Raw genomic sequence first — 9,194 nt, 5'->3', positions numbered from 1 at the left:
GCGCGTGGAAAATGGTCTTTTAATTCCTTTGGCGCAGGGGAAAACGCTTTTAGAGGTATTGGATCAAGAGGGGCAAAGAGTAGTAACGGTACCAGTTGAGATTTTAGCAGCAGAAGACCCTCAAACAACCTCCTTGATCACAAAGTGGTGTGAGGTGAGGCTATCCTTGGACTTCCCGGAAGAGGCTTTTATAAAAAATACATGGATGCCTATGGGCAGGTGGCAAGGCTGCATTCTCAGCAATGGTACACCGATGTCGTTCATCTTCCTGTTGAATTTCCTATGTCAGCCGATGGGCATAGGCCAGTCTCTGAGAGGTACCGGACACTATCAGACAAAGAAATCAGAGAAGGCTTTCTCTCCATTGGAAAAACACCGGAGCTTGTCAGTGGCAGTCAGGTCGAGAGATTGCGAAAAATCATTAACCTATATGACCTGCCGGTTGTCGTTCCAATTGACGAGGCAGTCACTCAAGCAGAGGAGCAAATCAGAACCAACAGAGAAGCTGTCTCCAAGCGGATCATTGAGCAGTATAAAGAGCCTTCATTAAAAGAAAAAATAAAATTTATATCAGAATTTTAGGAGTGTAGATGATTTCATTTAAGAATATTAGCAAGACATACCAAGTCGGAGACCAAGAGGTTAAAGCATTGGACGATGTTTCCTTTACGATTGAAAAGGGAAGGTTTACTGTTATTTTAGGCCCCTCTGGTTCAGGAAAGAGCACGCTCTTAAATTTACTTGGAGGAATGGACCGGGCAAGCAAGGGAACCTTTATCTTTGAGGGTAAGGACATTACAGCCTTAAATGATAAAGCATTATCTGATTATCGCAAAGAGGTTGTAGGCTTTGTCTTTCAGTTTTACAATCTTATTCCAAGCCTAACAGCCTTAGAAAATATCAGTATCGCCGCACAGCTAACCGGAAACACAGCACAATCAGAGGTATTGTTGGATAAGGTGGGGTTATCTCATCGGAAAAACAATTTCCCTAGCCAGCTGTCAGGCGGAGAAATGCAGCGCGTATCCATAGCCAGAGCTCTGGCAAAGAAGCCAAAATTATTGCTATGTGATGAGCCTACCGGTGCCCTTGATTCCAAAACAGGGCAGCACATTATGCAGCTACTTCAGGAAGCGTCAAAGGACGAAGACGTAGCGGTTGTCTTGGTGACACATAACACTGAATTTAAAGCTTTTGGCGATACCATTATTTACCTAAAGGACGGAAAGATAAGCTCGATTGATCATAAACAATCAGTTTAGAGGATTGGAGCTAAACATGAAATATCTTAATTTAAAGCTAAGGCGAGATTTAAAGCATCATTGGCAGCAATTCTGTTTTATTTTTCTTACCCTGAAAATTTTACAATATTTACTATCATATCCTCTGGTCTGCTATTAGCCCTTACCATCTCTTAACCACATATAATCTGACTTGTCTCTTCTAACCTTTACCATTAGTTATATTCATAGTAGTACGATATATTAAATGGATATCTAACCCATAATACAAATGCTATTACCATCTGATTTGCTTGTAACATGGAACTTGTAGAGACAGTGTATTCCAAATATGGTCCTTGATAAAAGCAATATTCATACCGACCACAAACGTAAGAGAGCCTAACATCATAAAAGGAGGGAGGGTGGCGTTACTGACCAGCAAACATGATGGTGGGGAGATAACTTCAATCCACCCGTGTCTGTGGGGCAGAACATATTAAATTACGGCTCCTTATGTCAAGTGGGATGTCACGAACCAACGGTATTGATGAGAAATTATTCATGCAAAATACCACTTTGAATCATGTTAAAAAAAGCTGAATTGGTTCCACTTCCTACCAAGTAATCCTAATACAAGTAAACTAGACAATTGGCTAAAAGCGAAGCCCACTCTATACCCTATAAAATCTGTAAACAAAAAAAAAGAGAGTTCAAACAGCTTAGAAAAAAAAGGGAGACAGCCATTTGTATCGGAATACTGTTTTCAGCACTTCATTTTATAATTACACAATTCCATACTTCCTTCTGAACTACCTTCATTTATACAGTTCCTTGTCCACTCATACCTTGCCCACACTTATTTTTCTTTAACACATTAGTATGTTCTTACCTAATAAATACTTCAGTAATAGGCAAATAGACTAAATGGTTATACCTTAACTATTCCTCCATGAATATTGTGTGCTCTGCTTTTCGTCCTTCCTTTTTCTTACACCTTTTTCAGCCTCCTGCAGATACTCCACCGAAAACAGAAATGGCACGGGTGACTTCGTCATACACAGTTATTAATGCTTCCGATATTCTGGAGGGATATAAGTTCGAAACTTCTAAAAGCCGCCAACTTCGCATGTATCTATTCTCGACCATCAGTTGGATGCTGCAACGCTACCTCCATAAAGTGCGCCAAGTGTGATATTGACATGTTCCTTATAAAATCCATTTACATTCATATCCTATGAAATATCAACCCAGCTGAGTAATTTTCAACAGTGAAAATTGTAACTTCTTTAACAATTTGATCTTGCCTGTAAACCGGCATGCCTCATGTAACAATCTGTTATTTGAGAATAAATTATTATTATTATTATTATTATTACTTACTGTAAACAGTGCTCTTCATTTTCTAACCCTCCTAGAATTTCATCTAGTTATTTGGTGTTAACGAGCAAACTGCAGGCACCAAATAAACGAACTCAGATACTTTAATTAGTAGTATGAAATCTGAGAAATATCCAATTACAACGTTCATAATACCATTAGCAGTTTACTGTTTATATACCATAATGAAATAGCTGGTGAGCATTACTTAGATATTACTCGTCAACATGCATTCAAACTTTGTTTCTGATTTGGTCAGTGATTTCCGATTCTGTTAAAAGAAATTTATTTGTTGACCCTATAATAGACATCATAAATTAGCATTAGCTACGACATGTTTTAATTACCATGCTCAAAACAAACACACATCGCTTTACTTATGAAGAATATTTGGCTAATTTATGTGGCACTCACAGTAACGTTATACACAATTCCTGTAAATGTTCAAAAAGCGGGCAGAAAAAACTATCAACGTCAATTGTTACTCATATAATTTTTCTTTCTCAGATACCTTACGTAATAATATGCCAGTTCAGTCGAAAACGATGATACTTATAATAGATAGAACTGTTTACCCCAAACAACCAATAAAAAGGAAATAAGGTGGATGAAAGCGTAAATAATAATAATATATTTCTCCAAGGGCAGGCACACGCCATTTTTACAGGCATGATCTACAAGTTACAACATATACTGGTTCACAGTATGCATCCCAAGCAGGGTTGTTGAGTAAATTTAATCTACAAAAGTTGATAGCAGTTCATTCGATCAGATATAATGTGTTTTCTTCAGAATATTTCCCAAAGCGGCATCGCGTCCACGACACATACCAGATCCAATCTCGACAGAAAGTGTATTAGGGTTTCGATCGTGCTAAGTATTTATGTAATGCAGCCTTTTAAGTTTATAGTTATTATAAAGTAGACTTGTGGAGCACCTGGTGCGAACTATGACCTTGGAAAAGCGCGTTCGTTGAGCCTGTTCCAGATGTCATAAGTTACATAGCTTCAACCTCAGAGCAAGATTCTGAAGAGAAAAAAACGAGGAGCAGCAAGGCATTTCGTTATGAACGATAACCAAGGCATAACATTTAGTAGTGGAACAGACGGAGGTATGATAAATTATTAGATCAAATTGATACTAGCTCATGTTGCCAGAGTGAAATGTGATCAAGGACTCCAGATGAGAGAATACAGTAATAAAGAACAACGAGTCGTGATATTTATCAAGGCGGAATAGGTTCGAATGAAGGAAGGGGAGTCAAGATTGGAATGAGGAAGACTGTTTATTAGAACAGAGTGCATATAAATGTCGATTTTTCGCCTACACGTCGGTTATTTTTAGGGGGAAAGTCGATTTTCCCGTGGACACTTTCCTATGTCCAAAATAAAGCATGATTAAATTAAATTTGCGAATATTATCATTATAACGTATGCAATAAAATACGGACAGAAGCATTTTTATGTGATGCATATGTACTTACTTGAGCAACTTAAAATGAGTGACCCTAAAACGTTTTGTACGCAATACAAAAGCACATAATCCGATCTAGTCGAAAAGACTAGTTTGATTGTCCTCTGTGTCCAAAGCGAATATCGGGACTTCGGTGGTTACAGAAACCATAGACCTAAAATCCAATAGTCTCGGAAATATAGTTTTTAGTGGTAATACTGTTATTACCGAGCTTATTTAAGTTGCTAGAATTATTACTCTTCTCTAACATAGTTAACTCTTCACGATATCCAATCTATGTGATCTCAAGTCTCGGTCACAACACTGTCCGCTCTAACTCGGCATATCGTGACGGTTGGGGTTTCCCGCTTCGAAAAACAAACGCAATTTCACTATATGATTCATTAAATATAGAAACTGTAGAACATCAAAGTTGATGATCTATGTCAAAATGATTAGAGGCCTACTCGAGTTAGACGGGGACGGTGTAACGGATAAGCCAACTTCGAGGTTACACCTTGCGACCAGCACCTTACGTGGATTGAACCATCGCCATATCAAGGGATCATAGATGCTATGAAGACTGTACAACACGAAGAACGTTATTACAAGAATATATTAGTTGAGGTACAACCACGAAAGTACAACCACTGCCGCGTGGGCCAGTCCATGGCGTATATCTGATTAATGCGCGTTGACTATCCTTGACCTTGACGGGGATCGATGATCTGTTCGATATTCAGTGACATTTCACTGACCCTACAAGACGAAACAAGTCTACTCCATTACTTTATCTGCACGGCCGATTAATACCGTCTCGGTAATTCTCTAGCGTCGGAATCATAGCGATTGGAACTCGAGGTATTTAACTTATTATAGACTATTACTGTAAATATCACCCTTTTCACCGGCATACCATGTAAGTGTTTCTTTCAAGACTCGAACTTCCTGTGTTTATAATTTCGGCCTTGAAATCCTAGCTTTCATCTTGCCTTCAGTTTGTCGCTTCGGATTTTAACGCTGGAAAACTAAATGTCGAAGGTCTCTTCATGAGATTTATCATTGTGGTTTCTATGAAGAACATTTCGATGAATTCACAACGCACTAATGAGATTAAAGTGTTTTGATATCAAAAGTTGAGTTTTCAATTCATTTGTCTGAAAGTTGTAAACTTGCCGAACATTTGTGTTTCGGTCAACCGAGGCTATAAATTTGAACGCTTATTGTCTTTTCTAACACCAATGTTTCATTAATTATTCATATCCCCTGGTAAATAGTCAAGATTGGTGAGCATTTTCTTCGATGGATCGTTTAGGTAGTGTTAAATGTTGCTCACTCATTTATTAAGCTTTCTTTTTACTTTTGGGTATGTTGATTTGTGCTAGAGAAAACTTTGACCACATAGCACAAGAGGTACCGTTTGAAGTATTTTTGTACTATTGGTATCGTTTACTTTCTTCGGGGAATTAAAGTCGATAAAACTGAGCAACTTAATATGAGTGATCCTCATATAAATGCTATCAGTTCGTTAAAAGTGGGTAAAGAACGCAAGAACTCGTAAAACAAAGAAAACTTATGTATATGCTTCCCGGAAACAAGGCTGGTATCAAAAACGAATCATAACGAAATTCATTTCTTTGGCATCTTACTTCGCAGAACCAATAAACGGGAAATTAGAAGAGGTGACGTTATCCTGAACTTCGAAACCTCCTTAAAACTACCTGCTGTCAAGACAGAAACTACGACCTGGAGATATGAGAATCGGAGTGATATCGGCTGAAATGTAAGGGCCAAAACATCAGCCAGTTATGGTGTACCATGGTTCTGAATATGTGGTAGATGATTTCCTTCTAAATAAGGTGTAATCCTGACGATGAAGTCCTGTAATGAAAACATCCTGTGCATCGTCTACAGACTGAGGTAAATTAAAGACAAGAATCGTACAAAAGTCGTCTGGTTTCAGAATTTTAGAAACCACGATAGTCCTGTTTATCAGATGTCCCACTAGAAACAACCCAATTTTCTCTCCTGTCTCAAACTTCTCACTCCTGGTAATTCCAGTCAAATCGGATAACTTACAACGATACAGTAAAATGATCATGTTTTCATTATATTCAAGTTAATTGCTACTATAGTCTATCATTTAGACTCCCCGTCCTATTGTGACGTATGTAAAGTCAGCGGAATATCACTGTGCCCTAGCTGAGCCACTCAGTAGTCAAGTCACTGAATATCGAAGGGTTCACAGATCTCCGCCAAAGTCAAGTACAACAAACGCGTATCAGTTAGGTATACGCCATGGACTGATCCATACATCAGTGGTCAGCAGTGCCTGTAGGAAAAGTGTTGCTCAGTACCACATTCATCCTATTTTTATCCTCCTTTTCACGTTCACACACAAGAAATATTGCTCCTTATCGTTCTGTGACGCCCATGAACCATGGTGCATAATTTAATCCTTGTCAAGTATATACGTGAAGGCTTCCTCTGGACGGTGAACTGGATCCGGAAGCAGCATAAATAAGCCCGCTCTTCACCTTGAGCTTCAACTGGGAATAGTTACTGAAGATACTAAGCTCTTTTGATACGTGGAAATCAACGGAATCGGATAGATTACACCTTATAATCTGGTGACAGGTTCCACTGTACATTATTATTTCACTTACTACGATGCTCAAGACTTTACTCAGCCAGACTATGTTGCAGACAGTAAGGATACTTCCATCACTCCGATTCGGAAGATATGATCAAGAAAGTTGTTGGACCACGGATCTGTAAGCCCCATCTGTGTAGTAGTTAAAATACCAAAACACCATTCAGAAGGCCATTGTAATCCCCACTAAAGCTAAGAACCTGTCGGGAAGTGAGAAACGTGGTTTCTGGAGAGAACTTTCATGCACGACCAATCTCCTGTTGGCGGAAGGAAGAGGAATGGAGTCGTCTAATAATGAAAACCTTGTGAATGTAGTCTACGTTGATTTAATCGAAGCATCTGATAAGTTTTCGTATAATAGGCTCTTACTGAAACCAGAAAACCTAGTTATTTCCGGGTCTCTATTGTAGTGGGCAAAAGATTTTCTGGTAGGCGGTCTACAGAAAATATGAATGAATTCCGAATGTCCCTTGTGGAAACCAGTGCTTAGAGACTATGTTATAGATCCTTTACTTATTAAACATCATGTGAAGAATTCCTGTGTATCACTTAGTCTTCAAATCTACAATACTATGATGATGTCAAAATGTGGAGAGAATTGACGAAGGATGTGAATACATATACACTCCAGGTCGAACTTGACGTTCTGTTAAGACGATACAAACTGGTATCGGTCACTATCAACTCACCAAAATGTGTCTATATGCATGTTGAACACACTAATGTGAACGATTACAGGGTAAGAAAAGCACCACTACCTCTGATCCTTTCTTATAAGAATCTTGGGGTAATTGTGTGTCTAGATCTCAAAATGACGACTCACTGCCTCCCTAGTGGGGTAGTGATGACCCCAAGACATGGACTGCCTGAAGTTTAAACCCAACGATAACGTAGTTGGTGCATACTCTTCTGGTAGCTTGCTATGTTCAGCATTATCCTATCATCTTTCTCTGATATAGGGGGCCATGTGGTACAGTATGTCAATTTAAAAAATGTTCAATGAAAATTTGAATTCATCGTATTCTTCGTCGGTTTTTCATATTTCCCCAGCCGTTCTGAAAAAGAGGAATTGTAAGTGCATATTGAAATACACCCGTACATGCGCAAGAATACAAAACGGGCAAAAAACAAAGTGAACTAGTCCACATGTGTACTGGTCACATATGATAGCGCAAAAACAATTCTCACACGATGATTGTTTTTGGAAGTTTTGGAAAATGTTTAAAAGATATACACATATACATGAGTATATTAGAAATATGACTATTTTTGACACAATAATACAAAATTATCTAGGTAAATCAACATGTTATGTAGTGTTCAATGTGCAGTATTCATTTAAGCATACTGGAAGCCTTAGCCCTTTTACAGAGCATATTGTTTTGGACCGGTAGTCAGATAATAGAGAAGTTCCGTCGTAGTTATCGATTATCAGGGAAGAAATTTTAACCGCGAGGTAAGTGTAGTTCAAGTATGTAGGAGGAAAACCAACATTATTAGTTTCCTTCCAAATAGGGGGCGGCTTTAATACGGTCCATAACGGCATTATTGTTAGTTCCGCCTCTGTCAGTGGTATAGTATTTAGGTTTACGATGATGAACTTTTGTGGTCCTTCGTATGTCATTTCTAGAAGTTGTCATAATGAATCGCAACGTCCGAAAGCTTGTGTACTGTATCGTAGGACAAGTTGAAAGAAAACACCAGTTGACGGGGATCGAAAGGAAACGGGTCTAACTGAACACATGGCGTTTGCAAGCCTGTTAGTGTAAGAGTTTTGATCTATAAACAATGAAGATGAAGGATCCATGATTTTTTTGTGACCTTTTATCTGATTGCAGTTAGATTTTATGCTGATTGTCATCTAAATATACATAATAGCTGGCCTCGTATATAATCATCAACTTAACTCACGTTAGTGAATAACGGAATACAATAGGCCAAATACGAGAATGAATTTCCCATACGTACATTCCATAAAATTGTCGATCGAGACAGACAGTTAAAGAAAAGAAGCGAAACGATCGCAGAGTAGAGGGCGAAGTGAAACGAAATGACGCGCGGTGGAAAAGGTGATTGTGTCAACTCAATTCAATCAAGCGTGACTCGATATTTATGGTCAAATGAAAATAAGTTACAGATATAATGTATGGGGTAAGTAATTACCACATATGCGATCATATAAAAATAGTCAGGGCTTACAAACAGTTAAGTGGCAAAGTCAAGAAACAGCTTGAAGAGAACGAATAAATTAGTCTGTCCAGAAGCTAGGATAGTTTATATGGGCCAGCTACTACAAATTCTCCTGGAGGTCGGAGTGTCGTTCCGTAGATGGGTTGAGTTGCAGTGTATCCAATTTCAGTTTTCACTGCATTACGAATGCCGAGTAAGACGAGTGGAAGAGTTTCGGTGCACTATGAGGTGCTTGCAGATGAGAGTGAAGCTTTCAACTGTTAGTGAAAGATTCCTACCAACCTGTTATCTTGCGGATG

Source organism: Schistosoma mansoni, chromosome 1, assembly GCF_000237925.1.
Source record: "Schistosoma mansoni strain Puerto Rico chromosome 1, complete genome".
Classification (NCBI taxonomy): domain Eukaryota; kingdom Metazoa; phylum Platyhelminthes; class Trematoda; order Strigeidida; family Schistosomatidae; genus Schistosoma; species Schistosoma mansoni.
Note: the sequence above shows the minus strand (reverse complement) of the source record.